The 21798-nt window shown below is 39.0% G+C and overlaps 1 long non-coding RNA gene across 2 annotated transcripts in view; it reads left to right on the forward strand.

Annotated features, from left to right (window-relative positions):
- Positions 1 to 2478: 2478 nt before the first annotated feature.
- LOC140689450 (uncharacterized) overlaps positions 2479 to 21798 on the forward strand; it is a 186351-nt gene continuing 167031 nt past the window's right edge. For both annotated transcript variants that reach the window (XR_012064398.1, XR_012064397.1), the window contains exon 1: positions 2479 to 2716. This is a non-coding gene — a long non-coding RNA (uncharacterized lncRNA). The remainder of the gene's footprint in view (positions 2717 to 21798) is intronic.

A 21798-nucleotide genomic window follows, 5' to 3' on the forward strand; every position in this document is an offset into this window, starting at 1 on the left:
ATTCATAGAGGTCCAGCAAACGGGCTTCACTGCAAACATTCTAAGAGGCTTCCCCTTATCCACCCGTGGTTCTACCTAGTGTTTGATGAGTGTGTAAACATGTGGTTTTTCTCTCTCAGCTTCAGAAGAACTAGGCTGACGTTCAGTGCTCTTTCTGTGTAACAGAATGCTATCTACGCCACACATGCCAGCTCTGTAAGCCTCCAGTCTCTGGGAACCTGTTTCTTCTTGAAGGTGCCAATTTATTTCTCCCCACCTCATGAAGCTGGTAGGAACGTCAACAGGAAATAATAAATGGGGAGATGCTTTCCAAACCAACAGAAAAGATAAATGTATGGGATGAGCATACATATCACATTTTCTCTTTTCCCAAGAATTTTTCAGAGGCCAAACTGGATGATACTTGTATCAACTTCGAGCCTGGGACTACTGTTAATTTATACAAGACCCAGGCTCTATTGTAAAAGCTACTATGTAGGGCTCCTGAGGGGGACTGCTCCTTCGAAGGACAAATTTCACTGGAGCAAGAGGAAAGCTGCAATAGCCCTAAGAAACAAGTTACAGCAAATTCTTTCTTCTAGTCAGCTGACAAAGGATTTCCTCACTTTTAAGACTGCTTGTTTCTCTAATAGTCAAGCTCCTTCTCCCCCTTTTCCTTTAAAAACATCTTTCTCCTTTTTTTTCCAGTTTCTCATTTTTCAACTTTACATTTTAAGTTCCTCATTCTATTCTCAATCCTGAATCCGTTTTTCTTTCACATATTTAACTTTTTAGCTCTTGAACTTTTAGCCTAATTTTGTATTTTGTCAACTTTCATGTGTTTAACCTTTTATCTCATTGGCTTCTTGTTCTTTATCTTTTATTTTAAATCTCATCTATTTTATCTTCTTATTTTTAGCTTTTAACCTTTTTATCTTGCTGGATTTTGAATTTTTTAATTTTCAACTTTTACTTCATTCTTTTTATTTTCTCTCAGATTTTAGTTTTAATTTACATTTAACCATCTACCATACAGTCACTGTTTCCAAAAAGTAAAAAGTAGAAGTCTTTCTCCTTTAGGGGTTTTCCTTATTTTTAAATTTGTTTTTATAATGACTGGCAGGGGGGCGGCTATAGGTGAGGCGCCTAACGGGAAGTCTCTCAGGGAGAGGCCCGTCAAACTGGGCGCCCCTGCCTTAGGGAGGCCTGGAGACGGCCGGAGGGGCCTCGGTCGTCTCAGGTACTTACCCTCGTCTGGGTTGAGGGGTCGCGACGCCCCTAGCAGCATTCTTGTTTCTCCCGACTTTTTGAGCAGCTGGAGGTCCAGACCGAGGAAGCAAAAGGGGCTCCGACAGCCGCTGGGCTGGTCTTCCTCTGCGCCCTAAATCCCGCCTCAGCGTCCCGGCTGCTGGCTACGGCAGCCCGAGTGGTTCAGACGCAGAACCGCTTCCAACTTCGTCACCGGCTCGGCTGCTGTTTCTACTGAGTTGCCCAGCTTCTCCAACCTAAGATGATGCCCAGCACTTCTGCAGAGGCACAGAACGCTGAGTGATCTGGGCCACTGGAACATAGCGCGGCCTGCTGTGCAGCACTATAATGGCCATAGTTTCCTGTCGCCTTGTCAGTAAGTTGTGTTACCTCTGGCCAACCCTTCGTTGGATTCCAGTCTCTCACTGAAGGAGTAGGAAAGGAACAGACAAGTGTCCCTACCTGATGCTGGAACTGTTTGCTGATTCTTTCTGACGAAGACATCCTGCAGTTGGCTTTCTCCCCTTCATCACTTTTGTGCTAAGGAGCCCCCAAATTTCTCCCTTATATTCCTTATAGTAATTTTAACCCAGAAGCTATGCTCCAGGAAGAAGGCAAGGGGCTGATAATCTCAGAAGAATGGACATACCCTCCACAGTTCCCAAATGACACTGAGGTTAAGGGAGGTATAGCTCAAGTGGTAGAGCACATGCTTGGCATGCAGGAGGTTCTGGATTCAATCCCCCACACCTCCTCTAAAAATAAATAAAATAAACCTAATCACCTCCCCCAACTAAAAAAAGAAAAAAAAAAGAGCCCTGATTGTTACCACATTTTCTGATCCATCCAGTTTTTCTATAAAACTTCAAGATCCCCAGCCCCAAGACAGACTCTCAGTCTCCAAGGCATGAGCCTGCTCTGACTCCCCTTTGCCTGGCGAAGCTGTTCTTTTTCTTCCAAAACTCTGCCTCCAAGTTTCAATCCGGCTTTGGGGGCACAGATGCCAGTTTTAGGGCAACAACTTTGGTGACTCAACATAGGCCTCGACCACCCTTACCTCTTCCCTACCCCTAGACACCTTGGTTTGATCAGAGACCCTATGGGCAACCCCTGAGCCAGCCTCCCTTGAGACTGCGGAGGGTCGGGCGAGCTGAGGAGGGCAGATGGCGGGGCCCCTGGAACAGGAGAGGAGAGAGTCTGTGTCTGAACCACTCGGGCTGCCGTAGCCAATGGGCGGGGCTCCGAGGCGGAAGTCCGAGGCGGGACTCAAAGCTGGAAGTCCGAGGCGGGATTTAAGGAGCTGAGGACGCCGAGCCCAGCAGCTGCTGAAGCTGTTTTGGCTTCCAGATTCTTCTTCCTTCCAACCTCTTCGGGACCTCAGGCTGCTCGAAAACTTGGGAGAGACAAGGCTGCTGAGGACCTCACGACCCCTTGGCCAGGACTACGGTAAGAACCCGGAGACACCGAGGCCCTTCAGACCAGGACTAGGGTGAGTACCTGGGGACGACCGAGGCCCCTCCAGCCCTCTCCGGGCCTCCCTAAGGCAGGGGGGCCCAGTTTGACGGGCCTTTCCCTGAGAGAGTTCTCATTTGTTGGCCGCCAACTGGATAGCTGTTAGTGATAGTACGAAGCCGTTGTTTTGACTTTGAATTTTGACTTGTGCCTGCTTTGAATTTCGAGGCTTCCATTAGCCAGCCGAGGTTTGAATTTTGTGTTGTGCGCGCGGGAAAGACCAAAAACGGACGGTAGCGTTTCAGCTCCATCAGACAGTCCCTTAGGAAAAATCTCAACTCCTCAAACTACAGTTAGTTACCAACTTCAGTGCTTTTGAGACACAATGTTCTACCTGGTCTTCTCCAGGAACCTGGGTCTTGCCATCTTTTTAAAATGCAAATCTTGAGAGAGGGGGTAAATAACTTGGAACTTGTTCAAGACAAATAGAAATCTTGTCTCTTCTGTAATTGTTAGTAGAAAGGTTTCGCCATCTCCACAGGTGACTTTGATTTGTTCCATCTGCCAGAAATCCAACTTGAATCCAACCTCTTTTGTAACTGAAGGGTTTTACATTGTTGTAGCCAATTCATGGCTAAAATTCTGAGATGAGAACTATGAAGCCTCTGTGTTTTGTGTTTATGTGTCACAGGTGTATGGTATTGTCAAAATTAATTCGTAAAATTACTCTATTGAATTGGTTTAAAGAAAATTAAGTGCTTCTATGAATACTCAGAGAAGAAAACTGATGAAAACAAATTTAAGGTTCACAAGACCTGGGAAACATTCAGTACTAAATCAGTATCTGGTACTAAAGCCAGCTTAAGCTTGTTGGTTTAATCAATACAGACATGTCTTTAGAATCACCAAAGTTAAGTATAATACTTCTGTTGTACCTAGGCTTACTAAAAGTCAAATAAAACCTATTATATCTGTTGCAAATTTGTCAACAAGGAATGTAACTCAATGTGGAAAAAACTTCCAAGAAAAGTAAAAATAAATAAAATAAGCTTTTTAGGTAAACTTCCTAGGAATAATTATGTTTTGGGAATGTCTAAAATTGTCTCTCCAGTTTTGGTAACTTAAAACTAAGTTAAAGAGAACTCACCATCTGTGCCATTTATAAAATATTGAAACACTAATTGCTGGGCAGGTCTGTTTCTCTACCTTTGCCTTCTTAGGAGGGAAAAACTGGAGCATAAGTTTCCAATCAGAAAATGCTGGGATGACAGCTAATTCCCAGTTACTTGTTTCTTGGTTTTTGCCAGAGAGTTAAGGTTTTTAAGGATTAGAATTCTGTAAGTAATTAAAAAACTACTAAAATAATGGACAAACTCATATGGATTCAGAAAGTGATGGAATGTTTATAAAAGAGGAACCCTGGGGAAAGAGTTTTATGTGTAATTAGGATTGGCTAAATTTAAGATAAATTTAGTTAAGTACATGAGTTTTAAAAATAAGCTAGTGCAAAACTGGAATTTGATTTTCTCTGCAAAAAGAACAATTTTTTTTCTTAAAATGTTAATCTGCTTTTGGTAACAGACTGTAAAGTTTCTTTTACCTCTTAAGTGATATATTCTGTATTTGCCTTTGAAATATTTTATTATCTTGGGAATAAGTATTGTTTCACAGTGACCTATGATCTTATCTGACCAAGTGTTTTAAAACTTTTTAACAAGCTTGCCAAAATATCAAACTTTGATTATAGTTTTTTTGACCTCCAGCTAACTTTGGGATGCTTCAGAGGGCCCTTGAAACATCCCAAAGAGAGGTGTTAAGCTAATTAAGTTCATTTGGTAGGCTACATTGCATTTGAAGTATTATAAATATGTAATAAGCTGTCTTAGATTGTATTGTATGGGAAAACATTATTAATATAGATGTTCTAGAAATTATATGGAATTCCTAAAAATTTGGTATGTCTGAAATGTTACCAGTTATAATTCTGGTTATTGTAACAAGGTTTCTTTATCGATTTCTCATTACAGTGTAACTGGGTTTTTAACCATGATCTTAAGCCTTTGTCATTTATTGACAGTTATTGTTTTATTCTGATGCTTTTGCAAAATGCTTTCTCTTCAGGGAAATTTATAAAAAGAAGTTTTTGACAAGTACAGGTTTCTGATAATTTTTAGATCATGGTGCTGAACTGGGTAAGACATTTCAAAGTTCTAATGGAAATTGATTTCATAAAATTGTTAACAAAAAAGGATTAGTTACATGGGACTGAGTAAACTGAATATGGTTATAATTTTTGGTTTTGTCTGAAATATTATTGGCTTTTCATCTGTGTTTCCCAAATATTAAAAAAGAAAAAACTCCTCAAGCTAATTATGACTTATAGCAATTTGGTAAACCTTTGTAAACAGAATTGAAACATTTACTGCTTTCTCTCGATCTGAACTCCTAACAGGTGCAAAAATCTAAAGGTATTTTGGGGAACTTAAAAAAAAGGAAGAATCATTGTTTGGCTATATATGATTAAAAATGGGGGTAATTATGAAAAAAGATTGTTTCAGTGGACATTAAATTCTAGTTTTTAAAATTATTGTTTGTATTTACTAAGATTCTCTTCCCAGACCATTCCTTGCTGTTATGTTATATTGTTGCAAAGTTTAACTGAATTGTTAAAAGAACTCTAGGTTTGCTTCTGAAGCTTGGTAATCTATCTTTGGATGAAGATCCAGTGCCCAGTGTCCTACAACCAAGAGATGGTGCATACTGAGTACAACTAACTTGGGGGTCTCAATTAGTGGATTTCCTAGTGGACACTGAAGCCACCTACTCTGTTCTAAATTGTAATTTAACTCTTTAAGCAAGCCCACCATTCCTATAGTAGGGGTAACTGGGCAATCACAACATCAAAGTCTTGTTTATGCGGAAGGCAGTATTACAAAACTGAATGGCCTTCAGTGAGTCACTTGCCTCCCAGGGGAAACTTGTGCTGTGATTCACACTGCCTGTTGTACTTTTATACCTGATGAATCTGGAAATGTAACCTCACTTTTAAATGATATGAGATCTCAAATTCAGGAAAAAGGAGACTCAGAGGCCCATCTGTCTTTCACACTGGAAATGAATAGTCTGGTTTTCTACTTCTATCTGTCCCAATACCCTTCTTCACAATTGATGGATACACACACTTGCCCATTTGTGTACCTTTAACAACTCCACACCCATCATCTGGTTTGCCAGAATCCATTGTGGAATTTATCAGTTTTTTTTTTTTTAAGAGAGCCAACCTTTATCCCTCCTAATTAGCTGCCATTAGCTCATTGAGTATTCCATACAAAACATTTGCCAATTCTCTTATTGGTCACTGTGCTGCTCGTTCTAAGGCCAACATTCTGCACAAAAAGGAAACAAGCTTGACGTAAAGTTTTATTGCTGTTGACCCCAATTAATGGGCATATTTATCACCGTACTTAGAAGGAAGCTGGAAGAAACAAGTTTATTGCTGTTCCTGACCTTTCCACTTTCTTTGTAGACATGAATTGTTATCAGGTAAACAGCTGGAGCTCTGTATAAACTCTGGTTACTGAATACTTATTGTCCATATAAAACCTCTATCATAACGCTAGACGAGCTATGTCAGGTAACAATTCAGTTTTGAGCATTTAAAAAGGAGGTGTGTTTTGCACCTGCATTCTTTAACCCGTTCCTTAAAAACTCTATCCCTTTTGGATAAAATGGGTGTATGCCACTTACCACGGAGCCCGGAAAGGTGTTGCCTTGTCTTCTGTGTAGTGACATAGCTTTCAGGAGGCCTTAACAAATGGGCCTTCACAGACAACTGGCTTTTTTTGGTTAACTGCCGGACATAAATGGCTACAAAATAAATATTATAAAACCAATTTAATGATGGAAATATGACCCCTGATATTTGAGTGACTTGATATCAATATAGGTATTCCCGGCTTCTCGAAAGTTCACTTTACACTACTTTGCTTTTACTCCACTTTGCTTTTACGATACATCACTGTACAACACTTCGCTTTTACGAAAAAACAGGTTCTAACGTTTTACGAAAAAAGGATTTTTGCTTTTATGAAAAAAGGTGAGAATTGGAAATGGAGTTCAGTGTTTGTTTTGCACTGAGACTTACAGAGGCAGGGGACACCCCGAGCAGTGAGAGTGGCCCCGCCAAGCTCCTTCCCCAGGAACCACACTCAGCATCTCAGTGTCAAGTCGCCTTAGCTTCCAACTGTGTTTTTGAGCATCTGTGCTATATCTCCATTTATTTTGTGCCTCCTTTAGCAAGATGTGTCCTAAGGCAACTGCTCCTTTGCTTTACACCATCGCGGTTATGAAGGCTTCATAGAAATGCTCTACTTTCAGACAGCAGGAGAAATCTGTAATTGTATTTAGTGAGTGAATTCATTTCATTAGCTAGGCTTATATTTGCAACCAATTTAGCTTGGAGAGCACATCAAGGAAGTTATGTGGCCCAAAGTTAAAAAAAAAAAAAACCTTGGAGGGGTAGCTCATACTATTTGGGGAGGCCCTGTTTGTAAAATAGAATAAAAAAATCAGGTGTAATGTGGATGTTTAGACAAAAAAACAAAAAACCCACAACAAATAACAACTCAAAAAATAATATATATAAAAGCAACAGCAAATAGAAGAGACTTTACATGTTTTCAGGCTCTTGCTAGAGCCATAGAAGGGTCTTGCAAATCAGGACCATTGACGCTTAAACCTCCTTAGCTTCATGGTACAGCCACCTGAGTCCCGGGGAACTTAGTTGAAAAAATAATGATGATAATGATGTCGTGTTTGGGTTTGTCTGCTTTAAATATTTCCAGACCTGAATGATTGTAGTCAAAAGATTTGGAAGCAAGTATGCAATTTATTTGGTGTTTGTGGCCCTGGAAAGCTGCTTTTTAGAGAGAATATTGGCCTTTTTGCCAGATGTATTTAGGAGGTCTCTGTGAAGAGAGACAGTGAGTTTAAGAGTATGGACGTGTATTTTTCAGATTCTCAACATTTGTAAGAGGATGTCAGCCCAGAGCTTACCTTAGCAGTTAAGAGATAAGGCTCCATGTTACTGTCCTCCAGGCTCTTGTCAGGAAGGTCACTGCCTGTAACGTTCATCCACAGCTTGCTTGCTGGAAGCAATGTTTATTGTTCACTTTCTGGAGCAGGTGCATTCAATCTGTTCCAAAACAACTGTTGTCTTTTTAATGCAAAGAATGAAGATGCTAATTGAATTGGTGCTCCCTGGGGTGGTTATTTATTAGCATTTAGGGTCAGGCACTTGGACTGGTCACCCAGCTACTCTTTTCAAATCTCAGTGCTTTCAGGAAGAAATTTTTTTCCCAGATATTATTATTATTATTATTATTATTATTATTATTATTATTATTATTATTATTATTATTATTATTATTATTATTATTATTATTTCTATCACACTCTGCCTGCTCCCCCCAGAGCCTGAAGATTTTTAAATTGTACCTTCTGCATACTGGGGCCAGGTTATCTTTATAATCTATAAAATAATCATACCACTTTGTATGCAGAATCAAATATGAATATCCTAATTTTTGAATTAGTATCTTTTCACCCTTATGTGTTCTTTAATCCAGCTGAATTATGACACTCCTAGCCTTTGCCCTATTCTTTTGCTCAGAGCTTCTCTTCACCTTTCTGTTTTGGCCATAATGTTCTCATTTGCCATATCTGTGTAGTTATCCTTCAAGGCATAACTAAATTTAAGCCTTTCTCGTGAAAGTTCTTAATCATCCAAAGCAGAGTTCATCTCTTTCCTGTTCCTCCACTGACTTTTATTCTCCTATGTGTATATGTATCTACTATATACATATTACAGTTTCCTTGTGCTGTGTCTGTTTTTCTCATCCATAACAATGTGTTTGCACAGGTGAGCCCATTAACACTCAGCAGACTTTTCTACATTCAGTCAGCACAAAGTTTTAGGGATGATTTTGGGTGAAAACAGCCCCCTTCTCTCCAGCTTGACCTTGCCTGAAGTAAGAGCAAAATTTGCCATCACTGAGACCAGTGACCAAATCCTGAGGCTGCTATTATTCTTAAGCTGGGTGACCCTGAGAAAATAAATTAACCTCTCTGAGCCTCAGTTTAGTCATTTGCAAAATGGGTGGAATATTTACCTGCAAAGATTATTGCATGAATTAAAGATAATGCAAGTGAACCAAGCAGAACGAGTTTGATTAATATGATTGTCTTACCACTGTTTCACTCCCTGATTTCTTGCCCCTGTCATGAGGCTTGTGACCCTCCAGAGTTGAGGGCATTGTATCTGCATCTACTTCAGTCCTGAGCCCCGTGGAAATGTGTGGAATTTGCTCATTCTCTGTGTCTGAATCTTCAATACTGATCCCCTCAAAGGAGCTTCCCCATTTCTCCTGATGACTGAAAGACAATATTATGCTGACAAGCTATGAATTGAATCCTAGGAAGCAAAAAGTGGAAGGAAATTTAGCAAAGACAAGGCTCTGAAGCTATAAAGGCATTTAATTCTGCCACCATGGACAGCTGTGTGTGAAATTCCTTAACTTTGCCTGTAGGCACCTGGTATCTTTAATTACTGTCATTCCCTCACCTGATTTTTTAAAATTTCATTTCCTTGTGGCTAGTGTTTTACCAATGGCTGTGGGGTGACTAAATGAGGGGTGAGTGATTAGAGACTAAGATTCATAATGTTTCCTTATATTATGTAAAGGTCAGTGACTATTTTCTCTTATACACAGATAAATTTCATTCACCTACATAGAAATAAATAAGTGAGCTAACCCTTCAGGGGATGATTTAGCTGCTGAAAAGAAGTACTACAAAACAACAGTATATGTATGTGGGTGTACTTTTAACAGATATGTCCAAGTAGCTCATAATGAATTTGTTATTGCCAGCCCAGGGATTCTGCATGTGAATGAGGCAAACTATTGGTACCTGGCCCTACATCTTTCTCAGAGAGATCAAACTTTTTTTTTTTTTCAGATCTTTACAAGGCTAAGAGACTGTGTAAGACCCTAAAATATATCATATGATCCTGCCCTGGTTCTTCTGTTTCTTTAAGTTCTAGTAATCTACTCTTACTAGCCCACCTGGGGAATAGGCTTCTGTGAAATGATTTATCAGGAGATACATGCTCCTGGTGCATATATCAGCAGGTGTCATTCCCGGGAACCAGCTGTGATTCTCTGAGGAGCATTTCTCATCCAACTGTAGACATCCTATGGTCTAGTAACCTGGCCATTTATACCCTTAATATCTAACCATGCCATTGCTCCTCCTCTGATGCTCACACACTCACACAAACACATACTGACGCAGACATTCCCTCTCTCCACGCTGTGGGGCCTCACCATTTCTCCAATTACATATAATGAAGAAAATGACAATGGAAAATAAGGGAAAAAATTCAACATATTATGACATGTCCAGGCATTTTCTTAAACTGAAGAAATTGCCTCATCTTTAGGAACAAATATTCATCTGGGTGATGTTTTGACCTGGAACGTTGTATTTATTTATGATAAGAAATTCAGTACTTGAAGTTTTTTGAAACTTCTGTTTAATTGAACAGGAGTGGCTCTTCTGAATATATCCTTTCACTATCTTGATGTTTATCTCAGGCGACCACAAAGCAAAGTCTATTCATTACTCAAATGCATGAGTGATACCTCTATAAACGTTTAGTGGAATCAGTACATAATTAGCACTTACAAAGCCTACATAAAAATTCTCCAGATTCCACCATCCTCTTCCTTCTAAAACCTAAATGTCAAACCCACACCTTTTTCTACCAAAAAAAAAGCTGCCCTCCCCCTTCAGACTGCTGATACAGTTCCAGAGGGGTGTGACAGTCACACGTTCACATCAATTTGTGTTGACAATCAGGTGAACACTAAAAAAGGACTTCTCTGTCTTTCCAATCCTAGATTTAAAATAACTTCTCTCTGTAGCTTAGGTCATCCCAACACTGCCTCAACAAAAAGATGTTTTTGTCACTTTCAGGCACAGATTAGACTTGTTATCAAGGTTGTTGGGGAAGGCATTGTGCTTTTTCAATGTAAACAACAGCTCATATCAGTGAAGTCTTGGTTAAACAAATTCCCAGTGAAACACAAAGATAAGCAAACCTATTAGTGTATTAAATGGAAAAATTTTTGCTGTTTTATGTGTACCAGTGGGGGACAAAAAGAGGAAGGAGAGAGCATCTGGGTGTGATCTGATAATTATCCATTAACCAGTGCAATTAATAAATTCTCTGGACAATTACCTTTACCCAAATATTTGCTCAAGCCCACAGTTATTATGTTGATGGTGGATGAAAAGATCTCAGACATTATCTTGTCCTGCTTTGCCTCTGCCTCTGAGTGTCCAGCAGGGGTCAGGTGGCCCTGCTTATATCCACGTGTCCAAGATTGCAGGTGTTTGGTTGAGAGATCAGAATCAGGGAATAAGCAGAGGCAGAGAACTGAAAGCAATCTATGGAGGATGAAGTGACTTTTTTTCCTCTTCTCCAGCTAGTGATTAAATTAGAATAGTATTTGTCTGACTTAGTTAAGGCTACTGTAACAAAAATACCATGGACTGGGTGGCTTCGACAACATTTATTTCTCCAAGTCTGGAGGCTGGAAAGTCCAAGATCAAGGAGCCTGCAGATTCAGTGTCTGCTGAGAGCTGACTTCTGGCATGTAGACAGCAGCCTTCTTGCTCACGTGATGCTCACATGATGGAGAGAGAGAGAGTGCTCTGGTTCCTTCAGCTCCTTATCAGGGCACTAATCCCATCATGGGGGCTTGGTCTTCAGGACTTTGTCCAAACCCAACTACCTCCTAAAGGCTCTACCTACAAACACCATAACAGAGGAGATTAAGCCTTCTTTGTATTAATTTTAGAAGAACACATCCATGCAGTCCATAGTAATATTCTCTAAATAATTCTCCAGTCACATTTGAGGTATCAGAGGTAGTGGTTTAATTTAAAAAAAATAAACAGAAGGAAACAAGACTGGCTTAAGAATCAGTGAAATTGAATGTGAATCTTAACATTGACAAAATGTGTTCTGCACCCTTGCTCAAGTCTTACAAAATGAGAGTTAGGAGTGGGGAAGGATTGTATGATTTCTAAAATTGTTCCTGCCTTAGCAGCTGCATGTCCAAATAATGGATCTGTCTTTTTCTCCATCTCTGGACATTTGAACGTGTTTAATTAATAAAGTAAGATGTAAACCTCTTCGTGAGGTCATTTCACTAACAACACTATCATGACATGCCAAGGACACCATTCCCAGGACAGAAATACTGAGAAGACATGTCCTGGAACTTAGAGGCAGCACCGTGGTCTAATAGTTGAAGAACATAGATACATTTTATGCTGTTTAGATCCAAAAGTAAAGAAAACCCTCTCATTTCCAAGCCAATTCTTAGATATCAATCTGAAAAAATTAGATTAAAAAAAATCTCAGACTCACTGCTGGATGCAAAGCAGTGTGCCCTTGTCGCAAGGCATATTTGAACAGAACCCATTGCAGGAAGCCTCTGTCTTCACAATCTTCTTTGCCCTGAATCTCAGGAGACTTCAGCCCTGTCATCTGCCTTCCCTGGAATCTCTCTAATTTTGTTATTTCTTTCTTGAGGTAGTTTAACCAGTAGTGCATACACTAGTCCAAGTGTGACCTAACCAGTACTTTGTACAAATATTTTTTCCTGTTATTCTTGTCTGGTCTAAAAACTGTGTTGATTTTTGAACACAGAATTATATTCGATAAGACATCCAAAAACAGTCCAAAATGATGGCTAGGTTTCTTTTCTTTATTGAAAAGATAATCAGTTTCAGTTATAAAATGGATTGTTATATCCGGGAAGAAAAGAGGAAGAAAGAAAAGAAAATGGATAGATCATAGAAAGTATCTCACAAGATGGTTAAATACTGTTTTATAAAACATATGTTTCACTGATACGTACTTACATGCACAAAAATCAATTGTGTACATTTACAGGATTCCAATATATAAAATGTATTTCCTACTCTAGGTTGTCTTTAAAGAGTTTGAATGCTACTGAAAAAGGAGGTGAACAATTTTACTAAAGAAAGAAAATGTTAACTTTGAGGTTAAGTGGGCATACTCTTTAGAAATCAGACGTATGCAGGTAGAGATACATAAGGCAAGGCAATAACTATATCCAACCTCAAACAATACCATCGGCTTCTCACGGTGGGAGCATCCCAGGCTGTAACCCATCAGTGTCTTGTGCACTCTCTTCTGAACACAGGCACCGTGCAGCCAGCAGGGTGAGACTGCCAACCGCCCTCTGAGGATGGAAGGCTGAATGCGTATCAAACCCAGAAGAGGGCCAGCCCAGAGCTGTTTCCTGCGATCAGAAATCACACTTAAATGTTTCCTTTGGGTTTTTTCCTCCCTTGATATCTCCCTTCTCCTTTTCCTTTTTAAAGAAATAACTGAATAACAAGTAAAAGCACCCCTGAAATGATAACGATACCGTGACTGAGGTATTTGTGTGACTCCTGGGAATGGCTTGGCTGTTGGGGATAGAAAGTTCACTGAGCATGTCTTACGAAGCGGGTAGCAGTAGTGGGGAGGGAGGCTGGTTCCAAGGGTGGCTTGGGCTGCCTCTTTTTGTCAATAGTGATTGGCAGGTTTCTTCAGCTACAATAATGGGGAAAACATCTTCCTTTCGGCCTCCCTGTAAAGGCCGCTGAGACTTGCTGGCATTCGTATATTTTAAATTACTCATCCTAAGGGAATTTTGATTTTGCTGGAGAGGCAGGGAAGAGAGAGAAGTTCTGGAAAGGTAGTCCCAGAGAGAATAACTTTGAACCTTTAACCTTCACTGAACTAGAAGGAGGGATCTTGGCTTGAACTTGGGAAAAAATCTCAGAGGCAGAAATGAATGATTTTGCTGTTTTTGCTGTGTGGCCTTATATAAATAATGGAATCCCAATGAACTATTTTTGTAACGCCAGATAGAAGAGGGATCCTGATCAAATAATTTCAATTTAATACACATGAACTTGGAGTTGCTTCCATGAAAGACAGTGAATATCATACTAGGGGCGTAAAGAAGAAGTTACCAGAAGTCTTCATCTTATGAGCCCAACAGGGGAAACAATGAGCCTTAGCAAAAGGCATCGCTGGGTATGTTGCCCACATCAGAGAATGGGAGCCCTAAGTCCCGTTGAACTGGGCTGTGAGGATCCAACAAACTCAGGGGTCATCCTTGACCCCTAAGGGGGGTTCGCCACGTGCTAACATTGCCCACCACTGGGCTCTCACTGTTCTACCAAAACCATCCAGGCTGTCATCATCTTGGTACGTAGTAGATTCAGATATGAATGTTTTCTGTTGCTACTGTGGCAAGAAGGTTGTTCAGTTTCCAAGGATGCCCAGTTCGGAGCTGGGAGTCCCTGATACACTTACCCCTCCTACTTCTTAATATCTCAGTAAGTGTGGAGGTTCTTTGAGAGTTATGTTTTCAGAAAGAGAGTGGTACCTGCCAAGCAGGATCTGATATCTACATTGTTGGGTTATACCTAAAATGGAGTTTTGTCACCCCTTTGAAACATTGTTAGTATAAACCTTTTCTGAGACAGTGAGTTGAGATTAGATAGCATAGTGTTGTAAAATGTGACTGGATTGTGGTATCAGGAGCTTGGGGCAGTGGCATACCAGTCCCCCCCAGTGAGGGGGACTTGGGAGAAGCAGCCCACCGCTGGGGGAGATGTATTTGTACCAAAATTGCCACTTCATGGTAGTAATTAAAAAGTAGACTGATTTTTAATTGGTTTTATAATTGTTTATAATTTCTCTTTGGACCCTACACAATTCCTTGTTGCCTGCATCTGGGGCAGGGGGCAGAGCATACCAATTGCCCCACCTCCTCTTACATCATTGGCTTGGTTTCCATTTTTTGTGATGCCATAATCTTGGACATGTGAATGCCTGAGTCTTTTTCCTCACTTAAAACATTTAGAAACTTGCAGGTTTAATATTCTTTGGTTTATAATAACTTACATATAAGTTAAGCTGGGAACCTTGACATCATCTGAATTTCTGTAATGAGGGCACCTGTATTCTCTAAGCCCAGGTATCATTCTCTCTCACCTTTGAGGTCTGTACATTATAGCATTTCAGTAGTAAACATTTACTGAAAATAGAAGCTAGGAAGAAACACACACCATTTTCCTTCTAATCCTCTACCAATTCTTCACATTCCCAAGCTTTTGAAATAGAGTCAACAGGGGGCTATTTTCAGATCATATAATTCTGCTAACCAAGAAAATGCTATCTTGGCTCTCAGTAATCTATGAACTTCTAAAGTTTCCAAGAGTCATTACATGCTTAAGAGGTGAAAAATATCTTTCCTAAATTGGATTAGATAAAGTAATGTGTAGATAAATATGTATATAATATTTTAATAAGGGGAATAGACACTTTTTTTCATTACGTCTTCCATTCATGTTGCTCTAAATTTAGAGCACAGAGGAAGTTGTTAAATTACATTTAATAATAGAACAGGGCATTTAATGTATATTAATTAAATATCAGCAGATGGTAAAGGGAGTCCTTGCTGAGTATGAATAAGGAGAGAGAGAGTTCTAACTGCCATGTAATTAAGCTGAATCTGCGGAAACAATGGAGGTGTGATTACTTTTTTATTAACACATTTTACTTACATGTGATGTGGAAGAATTTAATTACTCTGTAACTCCTATTACGGTAAGCCAAGTCGCTCTCGCAGTGAGTTGGTCTCTGTTCCCAGTAAACACGATGGGGCAGCCTGTGTCACGTTATTTCCAAGCATTCTGATTGTCATGTTGTGCAAGGCGAGAGTTGGTCGCCGTGTGTCTCCGTATTTGGGTGTGTTCAGTACCACGAGGCAGCCAACCTGTCACGTCGGTTTCCTGCTACATGTTAGTGGGTGACTCTAAAACTTCGAAGAAGTGTAGAAACAGAGGTGAGCTTATTTTTCCTGCTGAGGAATGTCTTGGACCTATCACAGTTGATAGTCAGATTTTACTCAATTTAGAGAAGACATTAGGAAAGAAGAAAACAAATCAGTTTCTGCCTCGAGGTTGGTAAACAAGTTAGTTGCCTTGAATTGCAGGCAAGCTCACTCTCTTGAGGGTGTATTTGCTTTTTATGATTACTTATTTGTTTGAATGCAGGTATATTTATTAAAGTGCAATTGTTACTTTCTCATATATATATATATATATATACACACATACATATACATATATATACACACACACTTGAATTTCATAACAATGAGAGAATTTAGCCTTTTCTTTGGTGGTGGTGGTCTAGTTTCCACCAGTGTTTTCATGGAATTCAAAGCAAGTTGAAGATCTTAGTTAAAGGAACAAATGATAGATAGATCTTCATATTGTTACTATGAGTAGGGCCTTTGATTGACCTAGACCTTCCCTAGTCTGATTATGGGCACATGAACATGGGGGGCAAGGTAGAAGTAGCCAGTTATTTGGTGGTTCTCAATATGATGAATGCTAATGAGAAAGGATTTGTGAAAAACTGCCAACCTTTGATTATTTGCTTCCAGTGGGGAAAACAGGCAATTCTTTACCTGCCCCAGTTTTCTAGCTAGGAAGGTAAAAGGATTAGCAAACAGACCAACAAGCCATAAAAAGAAGTATTGTTGAAATACTACTCAGCCATAAAAAAGAATAAAGTAATGCCATTTGCTGTAACATGGATGGATCCTGAAGATTGTCATTCTAAGTGAAGTAAGCCAGAAAGAGAAAGAAAAATACCATGTGATATCACTTATATGTGGAATTAAAAAAAAAAAAGACAAGTGAACTTATTTACAAAACAAACAGCCTCACAGACATAGAAAACAAATTTATGGTTGGGGGGTGGGTGGAGGAATAAATTGGGAATTTGGGATTAGTATCTACTACTATATATAAAATAGATAAATGATAAGGTCCTACTGTACAGCACAGGGAATGATACTGAATACCTTGTAATAGCCTATAATAAAAAGAATATGAAAAGGAATATATATATATATATAAATATAACTGAATCACTATACTATACGCCAGAAATGAACACAACATTATAAACTGACTATACTTCAATAAAAAAAAAAAGACAAAAGAAGCATTGTTAATTATCACTCCAGAGCAACTTCAATGTTTTTCCCTCTTTGTTATGGTGGGACTTGATGTCTAATTTGTTCTCTGTCCCCTTCTCAGTGTCATAGTCATAAACACTAACATCAGGTGTCATTGGCTGTGAGCTCTTAATTCAAATGTGCCCAAAGCCAGGAATGATCTTTGCCCTAGTGAAAAACTGGGGTAACTCAATTCACTCTCAAGCGAAGCATAGTTCTGATCTCCTCTTTCCTTTTACAGTAACATTTAAATACCAGATCTTCCAATATGGATTTTGGACCGGTTCCTCATCTTACACTCCAATTCCTATAACTGGATCTCCATTTCTCCTGGCTCCTGAATTGTTAATTTCCATCAGACCCTAAAAAGCTCATCAGGTTTAATCAGTTAGGTCCCTTGTGAGAACTGCCAGGAATGACGTTTAGGGTTGCTCTCTGCTTTTGGTAACATAGTTCGGATGTTGTGTTAGATGTGCAAACTTCTTTCCCTTTGAATTTATTGCTTTCCTCCTTTGGTTCTGTGGTAAGATTTACAGCTAGAAATGCCTTCTCCAAAAGCAGGATTTGAAATGGCGATTATTGAATCTAAAAGTGCCCACGATAGTTCTAAAGAAAACCTCTTTCTAAAAATAAAGTTAGGAAATCAGCCCTCAACTATTAAACTATAAGATCCAATTAATAATTCATTTTTATTATACAGATAATTCCTTTGGGTCATTTAAAATGCATGTGGCAGTGCAGTAGGGGCCAAGCCAACATAAATTCATTTTATCAACTCAGTCTTGTTCTTTTTCTAAAATAAATGTAGGCAACCTTACACTGGAGAAAAAGAAAAATGCAAGATTTCAGACTAAAAAAAAAAAAATATATATATATATATAAGGCCTTGTGGGGTTTGAAATAATTTATTTCATAATCATTTGTGATCCCTCCCCGAACCCTAGTTATAACTGGGCTTCATCTATTGATGTCAGGAAAGTCAAAGGGCTAACTATTATTCAGCACCTAACTGCATAGCAAGCATGTTGTGGCTCTTCTGCATAATCATTCCTGTAACTGTTACATGCCAGATACTGTAATAAAAGCAGGAAACACGTGTTTCTTTGGATTGATTGATGGACAGGTTGCCTTCTTCCTCTAGAATGTAAGCTCCCTGAAAATGAGGACTTCACTGTGGTAGATCTTACCTCTAGAACAGTGCCTCTCACCTCATAGTCACTCAATACATACTTACAGAATAAAGGAGGATTGAAAGGATTATTCTAACGATTATAACTGCTTATATTCATTCTGAATGTCCCCAACTAGTTTTGAATAGTCCAGACAGATTTCATCAGGATCAGAGAAGAGCCAAGATGTGAAGTCCAATTTTCACACTGTCCCACCAACTCGAGTAACTTCTGGAAACTGACTAGACTGTGAAGTCCTTGAAGGAAGGGTTATCTCTTTGTTGTTGTTTTACCTCCAGGACCAAACTGGGCATGCATGACCCATCTCAGGCACTTAATAAATGTTAATAAACTAAAATTTGAGGAGCACAGGGTGCAGTTACTTTGAAATCAACACTGTTGAGTTTGTGCAAGATTCATACACTTTAAATTCTTATTTAAATATGATAATGTATCAGAATTACTCCAACAGCCTACCTACAACAGATTATCAAACTACTTTTCACCATTACCTTTTCTAGTCTAAAAAATTGTATTAGCCATAAAGATCTTATCTTTTACAATTTCAGTTGTCACAAACAACATAGGAATTTGGTGCAAAGAGAGGCTTTGTGACTCTTACAGGATAAAGTGAGAGATTAAGATTAGTACAAACAGAATACATGAACTTTAAAAGCAATACTGTAATTTTAGTATGGTAAAGTTGAGGATTTTCTTCTAAATTAATAGTACAATCATGTCTGTCTTTTACATAATTCTCTGGGGAAAATTTTGTTCACGTGCAGATTTACTGATGGTCTTTAAAGAAATGATGACAGAAAAAATGTCTAGCCATAAGCAATTAACTAATAACGAAATCAGAGTTACTGTACTAATACACTTAATATTACCGATACTTCTAGCATTTCCTGAGTACTTCACCAAATGTCAAGTGCTCTGTTAAGAGCTTTAGATGTAATGTTCATTTAATCCTTAAGCAGCCTTATGATATGGGCATTATCTCTATTATAGTATAGACAAATAATATATTATTATAGAGAAAGGAATTAAGATTTCGATACATTAGTTTTCTCAAGATCACTGAATTAGTGCTTTGTTCATAGGGTTCAACCCAGGTCCTTCTGATCCCAAAGACTAGGTTACTAGTCTCCTGTTTCCTAAGCTCAAGTTGGTCACATGGCTGGGGAGTGCATTCTATTTTTTCATCAAAATACATGCAACTTAATTGCAAAAGATTATTTAGAGCATACTCTTCTTTATTTAAGAAAGAAAGATATATAAGCAACTATGCATGTATCTGCTAATTTATATTAATGAAATGAAGAATGAATATACCAGAAACTTATGAGACAAGTTACCTAACAGGAGTGGCGGTCAGGGGTGGCGGGGGGGGGAGAAGGAGGATGGGAACAGGATAGAAGGGATGCGGAGAAAATCAAACTTGCTTAACTATACTTTATGGTACAGCTCGGGAAAAGTTTTACATACTTATGATTTATAATAAGACATTTATTTGGTCTTCATTCAGTTTCTGGCACAGAGCTGTGGAAAAACCTTTGGATTTTCCTAAATGCTGAGAGCAATTAAATTGTCTTTTGTTATGTTAATGAGGGGACTTGGAAAGTGCCTCAGACTAGGGGCTGGTTGCCAGGAGAACCAACCCTGTGATTAGAAGGTTGGAACTTTCAGTTCTGTCTCCCATCCTACTCCTGGGGAGGAAAGAGAAACTAGTTGAATTTTTTGCCAATGGCCAATGATTTAATCAATCATACTTATGTAATGCGACTTGCACAGAACCCCAAAAGTTTGAAAAGCTTCTGGATGGGTGACCACTCAGAGATTTGGGAAGGGTGGTGCTCTCAGAGATGGGGAGGAAACTGCACTCTTTTCCTTATGCCTTACTTAACCTATGTATCCTTCATCTGGATCTTGATTTCCATCCTTTGCAATAAATTGCTAATCTAGGGAGTAAAAGGGTTTCCTGAGCTCTGTGAGCCACTCAAACAAAGTAATTGAACCTAAAGAGGAGGTCCTGGTAACCTCTGATTTACAGCCAGTTGGTCAGAAGTACAGATAACAACCTAGACTTGACATTGGCATCTGAACTGTGCTGATGATAATCTTGTAGGACTACCTGTGGGATCTGATGCTATCTCCAGGTAGATAGTGTCAGAATTGAGTTAAATTGTAGGACACCGAGCTGGTGTCCAAGAATTACTTTTTGAATCTGGGAGGGGGTCCTCCCCCTCACTATTGCCACATGAGGATTTAGTGATTAGAACCCCTTCCTCCATCAATAAATGAATAATTGAAACCAACCAAGATATTGGGGAGATCACAAATGGAATTCAAACTGTAAGAAGTGACCTTGGCTACATTATGCTTGAATAATTGAATAAAATAATCCCATTGAAGGGCATCAGAAAGTGAAGAACTGACCTAAATAACTCTGGGAAAAAAGACTTTCTTATATGCTGTAAGGATTACAACAAAAAGAATGGTACACTGACATGGCATTCTTGTTAGTAAATTTGATTTTCATGTGGATAAAGCTAGTAACTCTAAAACTAATTTATGTACATACTAGGATTAAGAAGATAAGTGAGTATCTAGTAGATAATGAAAGCCACATTTCTCAGTGTTGGAAAAAGAAGTTGCAGATAAGAAAGTGGACAAGGCTATATCTATGTGTATATTAAATAGACAGACCTCACTTATTGCATTTTTACTGCATTTTGCAGATACTGCTTTTTTTTAAACAAATTGAGGGTTTATGGCAATCATCAAGTATGTGGCGCCGTTTTTCCCCCAGCAGCGTTTGCTCACTTTGTGTCTTTGTATCACATTTTGGTAATTTAACAATATTTCAAATATTTTGATTCCTGTATTTGTTATGGTGATCTGTGATCAGTGATCTTGGACGTTACTGTTGTAATAGTTTTGGGGTGCCATGAAGCACGCCCATTTAAGATTATGAACTTAATTGGTAAATGTTGTATGTGTTCTGACTGCTCCATTGGCTGGCCTTTCCCCCATCACTTTCCCTCTCCTTGAGCCTCCGTTTGCCTAAGACACAATATTGAAATTAGGTCAATTAATAACCCTGCAATAGCCTCTAAGTGTTTAGTGAAAGGAAGAATTGCACATCTCTCACTTTAAATCAAAAGCTAGAAATGATTAAGTTTAGTGAGGAAGGCATGTACTAAGCTGAAAGAGGCCAAAAGCTAGGCCTCTTGCACCGAACTGTTAGCCAAGCTGTAAATGCACAGAAAAAGTTAGTGAAGGAAATTGAAAGTGCTCCTCCAGTGAACACATGAATGATGAAAAAGCAGAACAGCCTTATTGCTGATGTGGAGAAAATTGGAGTGGTCTGGTTAATAGATCAAACCAGCCACAACATTTCTTAAAGCCAAAACCTAATCCAGAGCAAGGTCCTAATTTTCTCAATTCTATGAAGTGTGAGACAGGTGAGGAAGCTTCTGAAGAAGTTTGAAGCTAGCAGATATGGGCGTATGAGGGTTAAGGAAAGAAGCTGCCTCCATAACATCAAGATGCAAGATGAGGCAGCAAGTGCTGATATGGAAGTTGCAGCAAATTATCCAGAAGATCGAGCTAAGATAATTCACTGGACAACAGCTTTTCAATGTCTAGCGTCAAAGCTACAAAAAACAGGCAGAATCAATCTCTTGTTACGAACTACTGCAGCTAGTGGCTTTAATTTGAAGCTAGTACTCATTCACCATTTGGAAAATCCCTAGGGC

This window comes from Vicugna pacos, chromosome 26 (genome assembly GCF_048564905.1).
Source record: "Vicugna pacos chromosome 26, VicPac4, whole genome shotgun sequence".
In the NCBI taxonomy this organism is placed as follows: domain Eukaryota; kingdom Metazoa; phylum Chordata; class Mammalia; order Artiodactyla; family Camelidae; genus Vicugna; species Vicugna pacos.